Source organism: Pteropus medius, unplaced genomic scaffold (genome assembly GCF_902729225.1).
Source record: "Pteropus medius unplaced genomic scaffold, Ma_sr-lr_union100, whole genome shotgun sequence".
NCBI lineage: Eukaryota > Metazoa > Chordata > Mammalia > Chiroptera > Pteropodidae > Pteropus > Pteropus medius.
In genome coordinates this window covers 35,335,309-35,356,850 of record NW_024340696.1, presented here as the reverse complement: position 1 = coordinate 35,356,850, position 21,542 = coordinate 35,335,309, and positions in this window count along the sequence as shown.

Genomic DNA, 21,542 nt, shown 5'->3' with positions numbered 1-21,542 from the left:
TCATACTTATATGTGGTGTATTCGATTCAATACATATGAATTGAACGAATGAATAATGGATAATATATTATCCATTGGAGAAGCTTGGAATGCTTGTGGAAAACATTTGTGTGTTAAGCCTCATCCCCATCAATCATTTCTAAGAAATTAAGAACTGTGTAGCACTTAAAGTAAAATGTACAGTTCCATTAAATTAAACAATAATTTTAATAGTTACTTTTTATTAGCTAAATTTTAATTAAAAATAGAAGAAATTATTTGCTATCATTTAGCATTAAGCCTAATTCCAGCTGGAGGGAATTTATTTTTGGGGGGTGGAGAGGGGAGTGTATTACAAGGTTTATTCTAATATATGTTGGGGAAATAAATAACAAAATATGACAAAGATATTGCCTGAAAACAAAAAATGAAGATATTATTTGCATTTTATGATAGCATATAAAGAGGAATTTCTGGAAATCTTTTTTTAAGTGTTAAGTCTCGAGGAGTCAGTTTTTAAAATCATAATCAAACAAACAAACAAATAAATAAATAAATAAATACATACATACATACATACATACATACATACATACATACATACATATATCATAATCAAACAGTACTGTAGACCTACTAAGCCCTTCCAGCAAAAATAAGAAGCAGTCATATACTATGAAACCATATCAGAACTTGCATTTACTCAAGACCATCCCTATTTTCCTGAAGAGATCTTAAAGAACAGAGCTTGAGAGATTTACTCAAGGGACAAGTCAGTGGGCATCTCAGGACATGAGTCCTTTGAATCCATTGCATTCACGTTTTCTACTTCAAGTTATTTTCTCTTCTAAGTACAATGTTTGATACACACACTAGTAATATTTAACAACCTTGTGTCCTAAACCCTCTACTACATGAGGTAAACCATTTATCCCATTAAAATATAGGAAATAAATTTATTCTTAAGAAACTAAAAAACAACCTTTAATTCCTAAAGGTTTAGACTATGTCCACTTTTCTCTGTTTCTTTCTGTCACCGTAGTTTCAGATATCATTATTCTTCACTTGACGTTTTATACTAAACTTTACCTAGCCTACCTGCTCCCACTTTTGTCTCTACCATAGTCACCCTCCAACTCAATGTCATTGAGTTTTCACATAGCCACTGGTGTTCTTTCTAAAATCTGTGTTTGATCATGTGTTATCTTGCTTAAAACCTTTACTATCCTTACCATTATTTTTGGAATAATGATCAAAATCTTTAACCTGACATTCAAAGCGTGAATGATTCCTTGCCCCTCCTCATACACATTGTAAACTTACTTGGCACAATTCTCCATTGATCTAGTCACAGAGGTCTCTGGATTTCTCAAAGTGGCAAGCCCGGTCTTGCTAACTCAGAGTCTAGAGGCATTCCCTTCTATGTAAAGTGCTTTTTCTTGTCACCTAATTATATACTGTGCTTTCTTTACTTGGTTAGTTTCCATTTATTTTTGTATGGTTCTTTCTTAAATATCATTTCTCAGAAAAGCTTTTCTTTCCCCTTGAAAACATTGGTTAGGTCTCATATTTTTTTTCATAGACTTATCACCCCCAAATATAATTATATTTTTATTAATGTGATCATTTAGAATTTTCTATCACAATAAGATTGTTATCTCCTTCAGGGTAAGCACCAAGGCTGTTTCGTTCATTGAGACACCCCTAGCACTGTGTAGGTGCCAGATGGATAAGTACATATTGAACCAACAAATAAAAAGAATGACAATATGAATTAATTGGGAGTTTTTGTATTAACATTATACTCCGCCATTGCTCCTGAGACCATTGCATGAGAATTCTCAGACATCTGTGCTAAAAAAGAAATTATGAGGCCTCCCACCAGTCTATTGACTTGAACTCTCTGGGCACAAAGCCTTATATCAAAGAAGAGGTCCTGATGTGCTGCTTAGTTTGTGTAATCACTCAGCTAAGCAATGTTTCCAACAATCACAGCATGTGAAACTGTATAAGCTCCAAATTCAATCTCTTTACGGGAGAGTGAGTATAAAATTATCCAAACAATTTTCATAAATGTATGATGCATGAAGAATTACTAGGCTAGGTTTACATGATGTAAAAATGAATAAGATAGGACTGATTTATTTGAAGGAGATCACAAACTAGTAAATTAGATTTATTATCAGACAGATTACAAAACATTGAAATATATTTTCGATATATTGAGATGTAACTTTTATCCTGATTAGAAAATAGGAAGTAAAAACTTTGGGATGTTAAGACTCAATTTGAATTGAGTCTTAACAGATGAGTAGGGATGGAGTAAGGAGATTTCTGGAAGATAAAATAGTTTAAAGTATTGAAATCATGAGAAAGCATGGCTGCTTCAAGCTCTGGAGTCAGAATATGTAAGAGGTTAGTTTTGAGGAGGCATTATAGGTCAAACCAAAGAACTTAGATGTGAAAATTTCAATTGATATGATAATGTTTACAAAGAAAATAATGCTGCTTTTAGGACTTTGTGATGAATAAATAGATCTGTTAGCTGATTTCAGAAGCTATGTTATTTTTTCCAGCCAACTCTGAGACAAGTTACCATCTAAGTTGAAAAACACTGTTTGCCAACAAAAACATTTTTATTACTATGTATATGAAATCGAAAGCTTCAGTCTTCTAAGTTCTCTGTGTAAAATTTCATGTTGGACTTTAAATTGATATTTAAAGACATCTATACAAAAGCGTGCCTGGTATTGTTCAAAAGTTTGTTTTATTTGGATTGCTATTTAGCTATGGAAAATGCACATTTGGTATCATTGTCATAGAAATCTATTACATACGTTGACTAAAAAAGGTTCTATAAACAACAGAATGGGCAGCCTCTAATTTAATAGTTCTCAGTCCTACTTTCACCTTAAAACACCTAGAAAGCTTTTTAATTAATTGATATTAGGCACTCAATGTATGTCTTTTGTGTTGATTTATTTCTTTTATTAGTTTAAGAGACTAACACTAAATAATTTAATCTGTATTAACTGTGATAATCAACTAACATCAAGTGAGAGAAAAAGATACCAGAAAGGAAATCGATATCAATATTTTCTGAAACCTAAGATTTCTGTAAAAGCACACTCCTTTTGCGAATGCTTAACCAGCCTCTTTCAGCTGACTAAAAGAGATGCTTAAGGCACCTCCATGATAATATTTGAATTTTTACTTCTTATCTTTAAGTCAAAAAATATTTGCGATTATTTCAAGAATTATAAATAAATTATTTTGCACATTATATTTTGTTCTTGCCAAATTACAGTAATTGTTGGATTAACCTTCAACGTTTTTCTTTGTCTTTACATTTTTGTGCACAAATGTCAGCATTTAGTATTACAATTAAAAAATAAAGAGGGGTGTTGTCTGAATGAATTTGTTTCTTTAAGAACCATGAAATTCAAGTTTGCTGCACATTAGTGGTTCTGCCTTGATGTGATATGTGAGCAAATTATTGTGTGCTGTGTTAATATTCACTCCTAAAGAACAGTCTAGAGAAGCTATCCTATTCAACTGACCTGCATTCTAAAATTGATTATAACTTACATTTAATCCTGGGAGCTTTACCTCTCTCCAAAATTGTAAGTAATTTTCCTGTCTCTGAAAATCCTTGGGCATATTAATTAGAGCATTTAAAAACCACAGTTGTAAGGACAGACATATATTTCCTGGTTTAGAAAGAAAGCATGGAATGAGTCAGGAAGTTTTTTTAAATTCTAAGTGATAATGAATAACTATATATTTCTATGTACTTTAGCTCTTGATTTTTTTTCTGCCTAATAAGAATAATAACGTTTGCCTTACTTATTCACAAAGTTGCAGTAAGAATAAAAGACTCTACACATACAAGGTAATATTAAATAATATAACACCTTCAGCCCTAATTCACTTGAAATCCACTCATTCAGTAAATATATTTTGAAGAGTTACCATGTGAGTATATTGTAATAATTAAAATCTTGACTTTGAAGTCAAACTTTACTACCTCTTCCTGGTTATATGACCTTTTGAAATTAATTTTCTTTCTCCAATTCTCAATTTTTCATCAGAAAAATAAAAGGGAATAGTAATATGTACCTCAATAAGTTGTTGAGAGAATTTAATCAAACAACATGCATTAGAATTAACTTACTACTAAATACTGGTGGGAATTGAGTGATGACAGCATGCGAGGACATTAAGGACAGAGTTAGCATAACAAGCCTGATCCTTAGAACAGCCTGTTTGCAGAGCTAGCTCTTGGCTGGCTTCAGGAAACTTGGCTTTAAATATTCTATAAACTGATCAGGTCCCGTACCACCCTGCCTACACCGTCTGTATAGATACTATGATTTGTGGTGAACATCCACTTTCCTTCTGAGAATCTTAAATTTTAGTAATTGTGGCTAGGCATAGAACCTATGTGACTAGCCTCAGTAAAATCTTGAATTCTGCATTTCAAACAGGCTTTCCTGTGCAGCAGCAGTATACATTTCATTGGTGGAGAAAGAAGTGTGCTGTGTGTGGCCCCTTCGAAGAACACATAGAAAATCTATGGCAGTATCCCTTCACACTGCCAGATGCGTCTTTTTCCCTTGCTGCTCCTCTTGTGTATCCTTTCTCAGAAATAATTTGCAGACTCTAGGTCTCCTGAGTTCTTCCAGCAAATTATTAGATATGTGAGTGGACTTGCAATCCCCAACCCAAATAATAGTTTCTCCATTTGCAGGAACATGACTAAAGTGTTGTCTGGGGAAAAGAAAAAGGGAAAGGTGGGGATTCCAAAGCCCTGATGCGTAGATATCTACGCAGTCACCCATATAAAACAGACGCTGAGCTGTGATCCGTTATAAGAGGTAAAAGTTATCAACGAAGTTGAAAAATGATCATTCTAATCCTAAGAGAGTTGCCTCAATGGATGCCTTGGTTTCTTTTTGCTGTACTAGCTAAGGTGACAAAATACAAAGCGAAAAAAAAAGAAAAGAATAGAAAACGATTAAAAATCCTCAGGGTTATACTTTGTAAGGCAGGAAGGAGAAACTTACATTTTTGGAATGCCTACCATTTCTCCACATTTACCAGAATTAAGTTAGTATTAATCTGAACCAGAATTGTGATGAATAAATGTATATTATAATCCCCACAGCAGCCAGTATGAAAATAACTCAAAAAATGTAGAGAGAAAATCAATGAAAGAATTAAATGATATATTAGATACTAACTTAATAATTATATATTTATATAATGTATAATATGTATCTCTTCTAATATGTTGTTCTTCTAAGGTTTTAAAATTATAAAAACAATATGAACAGAACTATATGAATAAAGACAACTTAAAATTTAAGTATAATGTATACGAATAATATAAAAACAAAATTTATATCACATTCAATCTAGATATAAATTTATATCTATTCATAACAGATATATATGTATTTAAAATATAAAATTTTATTCCTGTTTAAAAAATAAAATAGTAATTTTACAACTGGAAGAGACCTTAGTAACAAGCTCTTCATTTGCAAACAAGGCCTGTCAGAGACTATCAGAGCATTCATAATGGTGCTAAAATCAGTTTGTCCCCTTCCACATCTTTTTCCAGAAAAATGTGTACCTCTTGTTTCATGATAAACAGATCCTTTAAAATGTGTATATATTTACTTTATTCTCAAAATATTTTTAGTAGTTTTACAAAATTAATATTTCAGCATTAAAACTCTCTCCTTGCCTTATGCCCTTTGCCACATGGTTAATCAAATGCAAACACCTTCACCGCTAAATTTCTGCTTTCAAATAATTCTGAAACATTTCTTATATTGAAAATAATAAAACCTTAATGTTTCTGTTTTTAGAAAATTCATATTTTATGGATTAGACTGAAGTAACCTATCTATACTTAGAACCAAGCAAATGCTAAATACTGGCTACAACTCTTTAGTAAATACCATTAATGTAAAACTCATTAAATTATCTCCACAAACTTATAGCATTTTTTGTTTTTAAGGCATTTTGAGAACATTAATTAAAATATAAAGTGCCCTTTTGAGCTATTGCTACATGAACATTCATGACTTGAACTTCATGAGGTAGAATAATCTGGAGTTGGTGTGAGAGGAGCAGTATGTATGAAGATATACTGTGGCTCAGACTCATAATGAAACACCATTCAGAATGTGACAATTTCTTCCCTTACAAATCATGCAATTTCCAGTGCCATCCTTCAGGTGGATGACACTGCTCAGTTGGATCATCACTCATGCAGCTTTCTGCCAAAAAAGATTGGTTCTTGAGAGTTATAAAGTTTAAGAGGCTGAACAAAATGCAAAGGAAGAAAAGAGGATAAAGAAAAACTTTTAGAGTGTTTGTGAAGCCCTCTCTAGCCTGCTTGGATGTAGTCAGAGTGAGACCCATGTTTTTCACTGTACTTCAAGATAAAAGAGGACTCTGGTAGTCACTAGAAAATGTGTGTGTAGGAAGGCTAAAGTCTTTCTCAGCCACTCTGTGGTTGCTAAATCTTTAGCTTGTCTAGTTTTATTTTTTAACAGTAAATGGAGATTGTTAAATTATATTTGTATCAAATCCATCTTTGAAATCTTTACAAATGTAAAATTTTAAAATATAACATAGATAAAGCAGATAAACCCCTGCATAGAGAAATTTATACTTTTAAATGCTTATATTAGAAAATAAATAATTTTAAATCCATAACTTAAAAATTATTAAGAAATAGGAATAAAAGTAAAAATCAGGCTAGAGAGTGCAGAAAAATTAAATATAAAATATTAAAGTGAAAATCAATGAAAAGAAGTAGAAAAAGAAGAGATAATCAATGAAACCAATACTTGATACTCTAAATGATCAATAGAATTTACAAATCTTTATATTTTAAAAGAGAGAAGACACTATTTTAAAGAGTGTTGTGTGACAGTGGGACAGAGAAAAATTAGACAAAAATAAAACCAAGAATATTTAGGTCAATACCAGGCATTCATGAGTACTTTTTTGTTCCTTCATTAAAGAAACAGTGGAGGAGTTGAGAACTGATAGCCAGTAAGAGAAAAATTCCTTGTGCATTTAGCATATACCATTAATTTAGTTAAGAGTATGTTCTAATATATTTTAGGCATATTTTGGACATGTTACTTGTTTTTAATAAGAAATTGAATAAAAAGGTATTGAAAATGTAATTCAGTTAGCCAATTTAATTAATATATTATTGATATTTCTATTGATATTGGTATAACATTATTGTGCTTTAATTCTTTTACTTTCTGAGGAAAGAAACTCAAGTTGATAAGTTGTAAAGAATATTAAATCACGATCTCTTCAGATTATTTAGAAAGGGTTTCCAGGAGAACAGAATGCTAAAGTCTGTGATAAGTAATTTAAAGCAACTTAGACCATCAAGAATAGAAAAACTTGAAAAGTGTTATTATAAAGCATTTGGGAACTTAAGAGCAACAGTTCTGCTTAACTTGGAAACTTCTTATTTAATGTTTTTTTTTTTCTCTCTTTTCAAAAAGAGGTTAAAATAAATCTATTAACTGGCAATAAGAGATTAGTTTCTAGGCTAAGATCTCAGTGCTCATGACGAGCCAGGGTCCTGTCCAGAATCTATGTAGTAGCCAAATGGTGGAGAAGGAGATAAGGATAAAATTAAAGATTCACTAAGTTTTTCAAGTTCTCAACAGTTGGTATTCAAATATATTTGTTTCACTTTGCAATGTGCTCTTGTGTGAGTACAATAATGGGCAACAATGTTAAATACTGGCTGCAACTCTTTAGTAAATAACTAAACTCCCTCTGGGCACTGCTGAGAAAAAAAAGAGGTGAAGTCACAACTACACTACTTGAATTTTACACCCAGAGTTATGATTGGCTCAAAATCTAAAGTTCTTATTGGCCACAGAGAACTTACTCTCCAAATTTAAAGACGCTTCCGATTTCACTAACTGAAAGTACACTTGCTGCTAGAGAGAAGGCAAGGATAGTCTGGGGCTTGATGAAGATCGTAAGCAACTCAAAGCCAGGCTTAATATTATGTTGATTTTTTTTTAAACCCAGCACTCATTAAATATTACTTGACTGAATGAATAAATGGATGACTATATTAACAAATAAATTAAAGAGAAAGATTATACTTTAGAGAGTATGATTTTATTTCCTTCTGATTTATATTCAGATGTATTTAACAGAATTTTGAAATTTATCTTTCTCTGATTTTATATCATTAGTTTCAAGTGATCTTAATACCATTTTAAATACATATATGCATTCATATATACATACATATATACATATGTTTCTAATAAGCATACTTCATAATTTTTTTCTTCACGCATGCATTTATTCATATTTTGATTGTGCTAGATAGCCAGATGAAAATAAAAAATCTTTTCTAAATGTTCAAAAATCACCAAATTCGAGCATTTGCTTGGGTTGTTCAAGAGTATTAAAGTTTGAGACTTAACCCTTGGCCCAGATTTCTGTATTTAGTGTCTTTGACTAGGTCAACTGAACAAGTTTTCCACACGTTTTGTGGCTAGTTTCTTAAGGTGGCTGTGAGCACGTATTTGCTTTGAGCATGGTCTTTTATACTTGGTGCCTTCCAAATATCACAAATTGGCTAGTATTGATAAGGAAAAAGAAAGCCCAATCATTTAAAATATTCACTCATAGATCCATTATGTTGCTCAGTTGGGAGTTTTGTGGGCACTCTAGTTAAGGCTAGTAGATGTGAGGATTTCTTTACCAAGTTCCTTAAATAAACTTGCAATCCAGAGCCACAATTGTTAAATGTAGTTTAATCAGAAATCAAAAATCAAAAAGGTTTAAGACCAAAATTAAAAAAAAAAATCTATCAACTGTGACCTCAACTGATGTGTGGCTACTAGTGTGAACAGTTGAATATTCATATATTTTGTTATACAAATAATCTGATTACAGTATATTGTCCCAGATCCCACAGGGTATATTTCATAATATATGTAAACACACCCTATATTCTAAAATACATCTAGTGTAGAGTTTTAGATAAGTCATAGTAAACTATGGACCATACAATAGCTCTTATTTTGCTGGTTGATTTTCGAGGAAAGACCGATTTTGATAAACCTAGAGGCCTGACTAACTTTGGATTATTCTGAGATAATTATGATTGACTTTTAAAAACTTCAGATCTGATATTTTTGGATTATATAGAATACCTTGAAAAGCATGGGTAGAAACAAACAGGATGGTCATAAGAGACCCAAATAGCTTGACTGGAGATTTGTAATTTTTATTTCTCTGAAGACCCAAGGGGAAGAATCTGCAACAAAGATTAACTTTGTATGAGACTGGATGGTGCATCGGGGGTGGGAGAACTCCATATGCTTACTAGCCTGATCCCAACTTCATGCAAGGTCATCATATCTAAGCTCAACTTTATCAAGCCCCCAGCATCTTCATGCACACTTGGTCTTCATCAGATACTTTGGTGTCTAACACTTGTTCTTTTTAATTCATACATATTAAGCATTTCTAACACTTGCATTATAAGAAGGTAGAGAACAAAGAAAACTAAAGAACAAAGAATTTAAGTAACTTTGTTAACTCGTAGCTAGTTAAGTGGTGGAACCAAGATTTAAAACTAAGCAGTCCAGCTCTAGAATATGCACTTTTGATCATTACACTACAATAAGTTATTCTACCATCTGTCTCTATCTATCTATCATCTATCTATCTATCTATCTATCTATCTATCTATCTATCTATCTATCTATTTATCTATCATCTCTCTATCTCTATCACCTATCTATAGCTGTCATCTATCTAAATTGTTATTATAATAAAAAATATAAAATGAACAATGTAGTACATTTGCCATTTTGCTGCTCAAAAAGTAATTCCAGCTCTATATCTTCCAGAAAACATTGCTTTTTCTGGCTTCTTTATAAGTGTTTGATGCTTCTGTGTAGTTCTGGGAAATCAGTTCTGTGTATCATTTTCAGGACTAATATTTCATTGCTTGTGTGAGATTCTGACACATAGAAGAAAACATTCTAGATGGCAGATATTATATTCGTTTGAATTCCTTAGTAACTACAATGCTTGTTAACAGTAAAATCTAAATACATGTTTCTGTAATGGGTATACCAAAAAAGTATTAACAAACCATGTTAATAAATATTAATCCTTCTAGAACTTTCATCAAATTAAAAGATGACAAATAATTTTATCATATGTAATTTTATATTTATTTTTTAATTTTACATGTCTCAGTACCTTGCTCATAAATGATTTCTTGATTCCATCATGATTGTTGAAGTGAAATATAAAAAGTATTATGGCAAAAGACTAAAACTACAGAATAAATAAATGGTTTATTATCAAAAGACTATAGCTCACCTAAAACACAAAATTTTTGTGATGTTATGATATAATACAAACCATCAACAAAGATGTATTAGCCACCTAGTAGATGCTCTTTACTGCTGATCTAGGAATTAGTATAGATTAAAAAAATTTTTAGGAAAGTAGCCAGATAGCCATAATTTATTTCAAATCATAATTTACACATAAGTGTTAGATCTAATGCATCTGAGTTTGGAAAACAGTTTCTGGAGCCAAGAAACATCACTAATAACTCAATATATCATTGTAGTTTGAAATCTTTTATAATTTATTGTTTATAAGTAATTTAAAAATGCAATATGTATTTGTTTAATTTTAAAATGTTAGCTTTACATAAATTATAGAATAGATCATTTTTCCATAATGAAGTAAAAATGATGGATCCCCCCAGCAACTGTAACTCACAAACATCTATATTTTATTATTAAGAATGAATAATTAGAAATATGTTAACATTTCTTTGTCTATTTAAACCCTTATTTCATGGGGAAATCTGAAAAACTGTTGTTGAAAAAGGACAAATTTCCTTATTACGTACAGTCTATGTAAAGTTGTGTTTTTAATCTTCTGAGGGTACCTGTCAGCTAATAGTTTTTATGGACAGAGATAAGTTATATCACTGATAAAACTCGGGACACTATACTCATCTCGATAAGACAATAAGTTTATTTTTCTAGGAGAAAATTGTTGGCAAATAAACATTGTATCTTTCCAATCTCACAGAGAAAACAATTACCATGTTTGTTGTGAAAGTAAGAATACTTCTCCAATTTTCCCACAGCTCTGTTGTTATTTAGAAGCAAGAGTTTTATGTGTCACTATCATAGCCATTTCCTTAAATTTTTTTTAACATTTACTCTTACAATGAAATATATTCTACTTTTTGGAGAGAAACATATAGTAACAAGAGAAAAGTTAATGAAGCTAAAATTCACATAATTAAAAAGAAGAGAAGATAGACTTGAACTAAGTTATAAAAATGTGAATATTGAGCTTCTATTAGTGGAAATTAGAATCACATAAATGTATTTATTATTAGATAATCATACAATGGAAAGGAAATTATAAAAAAAAAATTTAAATGAAGTTAGAGAGAGATGAAATATGTTCCTAAATCCTCTTTTTTTGGAAAGTTTTAGTTTTATTCTCTTTCTTAATGGTTATAGAAAACATCATTTCTCTAACTGTCTATTGTCTTTTGATCTAATTTCTTTTTTGTACATAAGCATTGTAGGGAAGAAAGAGCAGAAAATTGTGTTAAAAAGTAAACTGAGGCACATTAAAATTTTCAAGAGTTTATTTGAACATATATTGATTCGAATCTGGTAGTGTCAAACCAAAAGTGGTTAAGAGTGCCCCTCTGACAGGAGTTAGGGGCTAAGTTTTTATAGAGAAGACATGGAAGCAAAGCAAAGCAATTATTTGACTGGTTATAACTTGAGTAGTTGCCTTACTTGGGAACACCAGTGACTGTTTGTGATGGATTGTTCTTAAGTTTCACTGTCTGAAATTCAATTGCTTTGACTCTGGTTTAGAAGTTTTGCTTTGTTTACGTAGGCTACCAAGGTATTAGAGCCACCTCAGTCTACCTCAGGCTACCAAGGTATTAGAGCCACCTCAGTCTCATGCCCTCCTTGTTTAATTACTCTAACAGTTGATACCTGAATTTTAAACAGAAGTTTTTTAGGAATGGAAACAGGAGGAAAAAAATCATTCCTTTATTCGTCGTTCTTCTCAGTTTTGAGCAATTATTAAAAATTGTTATTTGTACAAGCAATGTGTTCATTCACTTCATTTGGATTTTCACATAACTAGATTAAAAAAGTATTGTGGAACTACTTATATAACAAATATTAATAAATATAATTTTACCTGTGGAATAACCAAAACTTGTTGCTTCCTGACTGTGCTAGCCCTTTGGGAGATGGAAAGACCCACACTTTCTGGTCTAGAGGAGCTTCAGTAGTTTGGAGAGTTAAAAACCCTAGTTATTATCCAACTGAAGACTAAACTAGATTACTCTCTGAATGCAATGTTGCCGCGCCAACAGCACGTCCTATGATCCTAAAAGTCTTATTTTCTTGGGTCATTCTGACACTATTTCAATCTAATCTTCAAACAATACATTATATTGGTTAAAATAATTGGCTTTAGATATACCCAGACCTGGATTTAAGAACTAACAATACCACTTCCTGAATATATAAACTTGGACAAGTTACTTATCATCTATAAATTTTAGCTGTCTCATCTAAAAGGTATAGATAATAATAGTACTCACCTCATTGGAGGTTTGAAGAATGAAACAATAATAATCAAAAAAAGTTTAGCTCAGAGCCTAAAATATAGTAAATATTCAAATAACTATTAACATCTGTAGTAATAATTAATAATAAGATGACTCTTTTATTTATTGCCAGAATTGATTTCATTCCAGATGAGCTTGCCCTGTGCATGGGGTAAAATGGGTATTGAATCACCATAACTGCATGATGCTTTAGATAGCTAGGCTTAAGCTATGCAATGTTTCCTCAAGGAACAATCACTTGTCCATTTTCAGTTTTTCTTTTGTCCCAGAGATATGCTGTCACTTAGCCAATGGTAGCCAACCTATCAGATATATGATAACTGGAAATCTAATTTTTCCTACTATTTGTATCTTTTTTTTCCTAGCTTCTATAATCAGGGCTTATTAAAAACAAACAAACAAACAAACAAACAAACAAACAAAAACTGAATCAGTTTGAGATACACCATGTTTATTCCACTCATGTTATGCTCATGTTAAATTCTTCGTAATGTCCTACCTAGCAGTTCTGTGGCATCTAAACCATAAGCCAGTTATTTTATGAAGTAACATTTAATTGGATGTTTATTTACACTAGATTTTCTTTGTATCAGTGAAACAGCACATTAGACATACAAATTTTAACACATTAGAAAAACAAAGAATCTGGAGATCTTGGCTACTCTATCTGCAATGTATTCTTCAGATCGTTCCGAAAAAAAAAAAAAATTGTGTGCCAAATGATTAGCTTTCAAGTTATTGCATATAAAAATTTTAAAAGTTGGCATTCAAAATGAGCTTGCAATGGATATAAATGGGTAAATATGTAGCTAATACAAAATTCATGGATTAAATTCAGTTATTTACTTATTTGCAAAATAGTAGCAACAATTTTCTTCAATTCAAGGCACATATATCTTTTACATATTAACACATTTTCAGATTTACAAAACTTTAGAGCTGGACTTCAAGGAACTTTAGCAGCAATTTTCTTAAATCTACTCATTATGCAGTAAAATAGATAAACTCGAAATTTATGAGAGATGACAAAGGTCATACAACTAGTACGAGGCAAAACCTGAACTGTAATCTCAATCACTTGACTTTCAATTCCCTGCTTTCCCCATTATGCAATACTCAGAATGAGGGGAAAGAGATGGATGCTTTGAATGTTTCAGAAAGGCCATGATTCCAAGATTGTTTCATAGTTCTCAGTTATTAATCTCATTTATTGCCAAACTTTTCAGGGGCACTGGCATTATAGGAGGAGTATTTACACTCAAAAATGCCAACTGTAACCACAATTGTTTTTCAGGAGGAGCAGAAACAGAGAGCACTCCCTATATTATGCAGCCATTATCTAAGATTATTTAATGTAATTGCAATGTAACCAGAACATTTCATGAGTTACCAGAAATGCCTGAGATCTAAGTAAATTAAATTATGTTAATCATGTTATTCATCATCTTTTCCTCTTGAGATATTTACCTGAAAGAGTCAAAGCTGTCAATATGAGACATTATCTAATTAGTATGTGACCACTCAGACAGATACTATAATAGTTTGCTCTGTGTCCACTAGTTGTGAGCTGAAAATGGTCCACTTTTTATATCCATTATCTTAGAAAGTCTAAATTCAGATACTTGGGGTTTTCTTGATGCTAAGTATTTATTATTTCTTATTCTTTCTGAAGAGCTATTTTGAGTTCATATATGGCTTTATAAGGAATACAAATTGGAAATTCTCATTTGTAATTAATTTGTTAGTTAAAATATAATTTTTCACCAACCAAGTACTGTATTTTTCTAATCCACAACACAGTACTATTTTTAAAATACTATTAATTTAAAAACAAGTATTTTCTTGTTCTATATTGTTTGTGGAGGAAGAATTTGATATTTAGAGTACCTATTTCTCAAAATTCTTCATTTCGGTCAGCGCTCTGTGTAGAATATATTCATAGATATGTACATGTATGCATACATACATACATAGTCTTGCTTTTTTCTATAATTGTTCATCTACTACTTCTTTCAAATTATATTTAAGAAATATTCCCTGACATTAATACAAGAAAGAGGATAAAAAGACTAAATGAAAACTAATTTCCATCAGAGTGGTCAAAATTAATCTAAAATGATAATAGGAAAATGAGAATTGCCTCAGTTGAACAGAATGAACAAAACAGAGGGAAATCGCAGCTCCAAAATAAATCATAGATTATTTGTAGCTCATAGAAGCCTACTCATGATTTCAATTCATCCCACTAGTACGATTCAGGAGAGATGCTTTTCAATCTTTTTTTTCATATTTTTATTGATAGGAGACCTTGTTAAAAATGTTTATTTCTAATGTTTATCAATCTCTATTATAAGGAAGTAAGTTATTATCAACCTAACTCACATGAATTTATGATTTTTTTCTCTTTTTTATGGTTTTCAGTGAAAATCTAATCACATTCGTGTGGTAACAGATAACTAAAAAGTCTTTCCTCTAACTTATCTAGAGTAAAGAAAAAATCCTAATTTATCTGAAATCCAATAAAAACAAGCATCCTCGTGGAATATGCTTTTTATTGTTATAACTAAGCAAATTTTACTACAACTCATGATATTCAACTGTGTTTTTACTTCAAAGTATTGAAATGTTAAGCCTTCCAATAAAGCAATTATTTATATAAGAGCCTATTTCATGGCTAGAAATAATTGGAGAACTTTATCTGAGTTTATTTATTCACCGCTTTATTTTAAAATGTTTACTGAGAGTCTACACAGAGCACTATGGAAAATATGAAGGTTGAAAATATAAATAAGACATGTTTCTTTGTTTAATAAGCTAACATATTATTAAGAATATAATTACAGTATAAGCACAGAGAAGAAGCTGGAAGTGATTACAGTAGGGAAAGCAATCCTGTCTGAGATGACCAGTGAGCTTTTTAAATAAAGTGGAAAGTTAGAAAGAATTTCAAAAAATGAAAATAAAGTTTCAAATTTAATAGGAAAAAATGTATAAGGTTAAATTTATAAACAGAAATAATTAAAGTTTGTATAGAAAACAACAGGAGACATAGGTTATAAGAAAAAGAAATTTGTTTGATTTCTATAAAAACTTTAAAGGGTCTTTATTTGTCTAAATGTGGATTTTGGGGGTTTAAAATAAAGTTTAGTAGGTGAATATTTTCAATATCAAACAGATTTTTCTTCAATTCTTGAAACATTTCAAGCATTATCTTTGAATATTTTCTTTCTCCAGTTTTCTACAGTTATTCCTCATGGAAATCTTCCTAGGTACAATTGAAGCTCCTCAATCTTTTCTTCATATCTTTCAACTTTCAATACTTGTCATCTCTTTATTTCTCTCTGATATATTTTGTAGTACACCTTTATTTCTAAATTCTAGTAATTAATTTTCTCTTCAAGATTGTCTACTAGTCTACTATTTATTTCATATATTGATTTTTTAAAAACATTTTGTTTTTATTTCCATGATTTCCAAGAAAAAAATGTTTGGGTGTGTTTTGTCTCTACTGTCTTGACTAGAACCTCTCATTGACATTTAAAATAAGTTGTAACTTTCCTCTAGAGTGCTACTACTCCCAGTCGGTCATTTCAAATACTCTCAAAGTCATTAGTTTGTCAAGTCACTATGAATTATTGCCTTGTCTTCTGATTTGTCACCAAATATCTTCCGCATTAGTTTCCTTCATACATTGATGAGCTATGTTCTTTGTTTTAATTTATGAGAACCATAACAACATATAATAAACTGATTAAATTGATATTCAGCATATCCCTATCATATTGTGGCTGACATTTTAAAAGTCATTATGCCCATGTGACTTTATTAAGTTTATGTAGAAAATTAAATTAGAAAGGTTCTTATTCTCCAAAAATATTAAATAATTATATGATAGACACTGAGGTTACACAGTTTAAAGAAAATGACATTATAAAATTTGCTTTAGTACAATCATATTCAGTGACTCATACTATTGTGCCTTTTAACCCATGCTCTTAAAAACAAGCCCTTAGAAGGTCATTGTAACCTTAAACGATGTAGATTTTCTTCAGATCATGCTGTAACTTGACAGGAGCCATAAGAAGGCCACATTGTAAATGATACATCTTGGTTACTAATGTCCTTTTCTGCTGACACTCAGACAGCTCTTTTCAAAGCTCTTAAACCAGACAATACTTTTCTACTCCCTTAAAGGATAATCTGAAAATGTTAGCTAGAGTGCTATCAAAGTCCCAGAATTGTTTTTCTGTAGATAGGTCATCTCTCGAAAAAAAAAAAAAAAACTATAGAAATATATTTTTTTACTTTCTTAGGACTATAGTGTATGTATACACACACACATACATGTATACGTACAAACATATTGTAATTAAATTCTAATCTCATAACTTTTTTTTTGGTTGAGGAGCTTTTCTTTGTTTATTTGTTTTTATTTGTGTAATATAAACTAATGTAAGTACACCAGAAAATGTGGTCCTATTTTCTTCCTGAAAATTAAGATATAGTCCAAAAGAAGTGAGGGGTAGTATTAAGCTCTCTCCATGGTCTATGGAAAGCATTTAAAAGTGCTGACATGTATTTTAATGTGTTAGGTTAATCATCTGCCCTTATTCTTTGTGTGTATTGAACTAATTATTCATAGAGTTTTAACATTGCTAACACAAATTTTAACAAGCAAAATGGTCAGAAAGAACAATGGCTGTTTTAAATAAATAATTATTTCAAAATTCCTTACTACAAAAAGCCCTTACTTTGTAAGTTGACAGGACAGATCTTTGAGAATTTTTTTCATAATTTCAAAAGTGAGAATGTATGTTTTTCAACACTGCAAGCTTTCATAATGTCTTTAGGCTCAAGAATGTAAAATCTTTGAGGGCAGTGATACTCTCTTTCATTTTGCGTATACCCAGAAGAAGGTTAGGTAGAGTAGTTGCAAAATAAATGCTGTTTGGTAAGTTAAACAAGAGAAATAATATTCCAGTTTACTCCATTATTCAAACATAATTAAAGGTGTTTCATGCTAATATATTTTAAGAAAAAGGTCAAAGAGCATGTGTCTGGATCATTTAAGAGGAAATTAAGAGAACAGCAATAAAATTAATTTCCACTGAACAGCTATAAACTGTTTTTCAGAATGAATAATAAATTCATAGAAACCTTACAGACATTTTAAAAGGACATACCACAAAACTGCATGCCATAGGCTTATAAAAAAGAAATAACAACATTTTATAGATAAATTAGTCTATTAAAACTTTAGTTATCTTCTAGTTCTGTTTCAAGCACCTGAAAGACCTATCTTTAATTTGAACTGGCAAATAAATTGAGCATTGCCGAGAGGTCAAATTACACTTTAGTGAAGTCAGAAGGTGTGATGAATAATAATAATGATTGCGCTTTACATTTATATAGCAGTATATGCCAATTAATCTCTTTTTATATTCATAGCTCTAGAGCAGATTGCAAAGATTTTATAATATCAAAATTATGATCCAGCCTTATCTTCCATCTATCTACTCTATGCAACTTACATGCTTTCCATACTGAGTGTCTCTTTTTCCTGGAAATGCCAGGAATTCTCAATACTCAAATCAATGCCGGACTGAAAAATCAAACTTATGATTGTAGACAGTATCATCTCTGTAACTAAATAAAATTTATCAGTATAATTGGTGATCATCAGATTGAAATAGATGTATTTGTATTGATTTTTATAATGATGAAAAACCAAAACAAGGATCATTTAAAATTTCACATCAAATATATTCCCCAATGTAGCCCAAAGGTATATATTATAATATAAAGACAATAACTGTATATAAAGATAACATATAAATATATATAACATAAAGATAATAAAGAAAATAACTAGAAATATAACAGCAATTATGCCAATGCCTCTTTGCTTCTGCCCACTGTCAATATTCAAGCAATGTCTACATAATTTCTGTTCTGGATGTTGTGTTAAAAATCACAGAGAGGAAAAGAATGTGAGTTGAAAAAATGATAGTTATTCAGAACAGCCCTCTCTGATTTTAAGAATTTATGATTCCAATAATTTTACTTTGTTATAGGTAGAAAAGTATTCCATATTCTTCACCATGGATAACATTCATGATCACAAATAAATGTTTATTTTACATGTTTATTTTCACTAGAAATTTATTTAAGGCACTCGGTTACAAGTTTACTACACAATTCTAAGCCTTTATGAAATTATTTTTGATATTTTCATCACTAATAACTACATTGTCTCTTTTAATGTATATTTATTAAAATATTTTCTTCAGCAATTTCCAGGATATTCGATGATCTGAAACAATGCTCTTTAAGACAATTTTGGTTAAAACAGAAAGAAGTCTATCAAAGAGAGTAAAAGGAGGATCCTCTGTGACAGAATATCAAAGGCTATTACAAATGTTATTGAATTGGATGCCATGCTTTTTGAGCTATGGAATAACGCACTCAATTCACGTGAATTGTAAGCTAAAAGTGGAGACTTCTGAGAAATTACTCACTGGCGGCAAATGCACAGGCTTTCTCAGTGCCCTGGGGCTCTGTAGGGAATGTTCAGTCATTTGCAGGTACTTGGGTACAGAAGTTTGAGAAGCACTCACTGACACACTGGGCTCCTTGGAGTACAAACTATGTCTCATTCCTCTCTGTATCCTCATGCTGAATTCAGGGCCACCCGCAAATTGCAATCCAGCGATGCTTTGGTCCACCCTTCCATCGTCCCATCCACACATCCATCCTTGTCGAGGAACAAGCCAAAATGGCAGCCTTGAACTGGTGGAAAGAGCTCAGTTTCAGGAGACTTCAGACACCTGTGGTTCTGATTTCTGACTCTGTCGCTTATTAGCTGTGTGATCACCTCTCTGAGCATCAGTTTTCTCAATTTTAAATGAGAATAAAATGACCACCACGACCAGTCCAGGCTGAAAGTTGAGGGAGTGGATGATGTCTGCTCTAGTCCAGATGTCTGCTTTGAGATTAAGAAGGCAGAAAGGAGGTTAGGCCTCAGGAAGGAGCTCTTGGGTCTCTGGGATAAGAAGGGACCATGTTGAATGTAGCTCTGGAACCTCCTCCATCCACACTCCGGGAAGGCGCTATAGGTGACTTGGGTGGAGTGATGGAAGGATCAGATGTGGCTCATACACCTCGGGTCTCCAACCACATGTGCTGGCTTTCTCATGTCTGCCTGTGAGCCCCATGGAGGCCCAGCTCACAGCAAGGGTCATTTGGCAGCGGGAGCTAAAGTACAAGCAGGCTGGTACCAAACTCTGTGACCCTGGGCAAGTGCCTTCTCCATAGCCTCTTTGCCATACTCTTAGTTTTGCAGAGTAACAACACATTCACTGCCTCTTGCTTCCCAACAGAAGCTATGTTGGGTCCTCCCTGGGCCAGAGCTAAGCAGAACTTCTTGGAAGATGTTTTCAAAAGCATCTGCTTGGAATGGCCTATCTTCCCTAAAAGATCTAGGGGCAACACAACCTTTTTTTCTGAAAACAACCATATATATATATGGTGGTGGCTGTGGATAATGGTAGCCGCCTAATGAATTCCTTCATGTATCCTTCAAAACAAAACTTGACTACTAACACCATTAATGATACAAAAAAAACCACATCCTTGGCATAAGTAGAAGCCAAAGCACACCTACAACTGTAAATCAAATGTAAGCATTAAAATAAGGAAACATTGAAACCCAGTAAGTTCCCTTTCATGATATTGCACAAACTTTTACCTTTGGCATTTCAGAGACTCTTCTTCCCACCAGAGATACCAGGGACATTGGGGTCACCAGTAGGATCATACCACAGCAATCAGTCAGAGAAACCGGTGTCCCTGGAGACCTGAGCATCTTCTCCTCTAAAGGGAGACACCAAGGCAGGTGGGTGGCATAGACACTGACAGCCTCTTCATTATTTGAATCTGAGTCTCCACTCCACCAAAGTCGGAGATACTCAGACTTTGCCTGAAAAATGCCTCCTGCCCCCTCAGGCAATGCCAGCAGAGACCAATAAGCACTATAGTATTGCACCATACAAATAAACCACCAGGCTAAAATAACACTTCTTCCAGTGTATGCAAATAAAATAATTGGAACCACAATCTCTAAAGTAGTCCAGAACCATGAGATAAACCTAACCAGAGTGACTTCTCACTAAAATAAAAGACGTAACAATGACTCAGAGGCTCTTAACATAAAAGACGAAATGTTCAGGATACAATTAAAAATCACTTGTCATATCAAAATCAAGAAAATCACAACTTAAATAAGAAAACAGTTTACTAACACCAATACCAAGATGAATCGGATGTTAGAATTATCTGACAAGGATTTTAAAACAGGTGCCATATACAGTTTCAACAATAAATTATAAATTCTTATTAAATAAATGAAAAAATTAAAAACAATCTTAGCAAGAAGTAGAAGTTATTTAAAAATGGAAATTATAGAACAGAAAAACAGAAATAAAAATTTTTAAAAACCTGTTGATAGTAGAGCGAAGACGACAGGACAAATCAGTGAACTTGAGAATAGATCAAAGGGATATACACAATCTGAACAACAGAGAGAAAATAGACTAAAAAAAGGGAACAGACCTCAAGGACCTGTAGAATAATAAAACTTTGACATTCCTATTTTCAAATGAAAAAGAAAAAAATGGCCTGAAAGTGTATAGCTGAAAATTTCCCAAATTTGGAACACACCTGTTTTCAAATTTTCATATACTTGCTGGCCATTGGGATGTCTTTTTTGGAAAAATGTTGGTTCAGGTGCTTTGCTCATTTTTTAATCAAAGTCATTTTTTTTTTTTTTTTTTTTTTT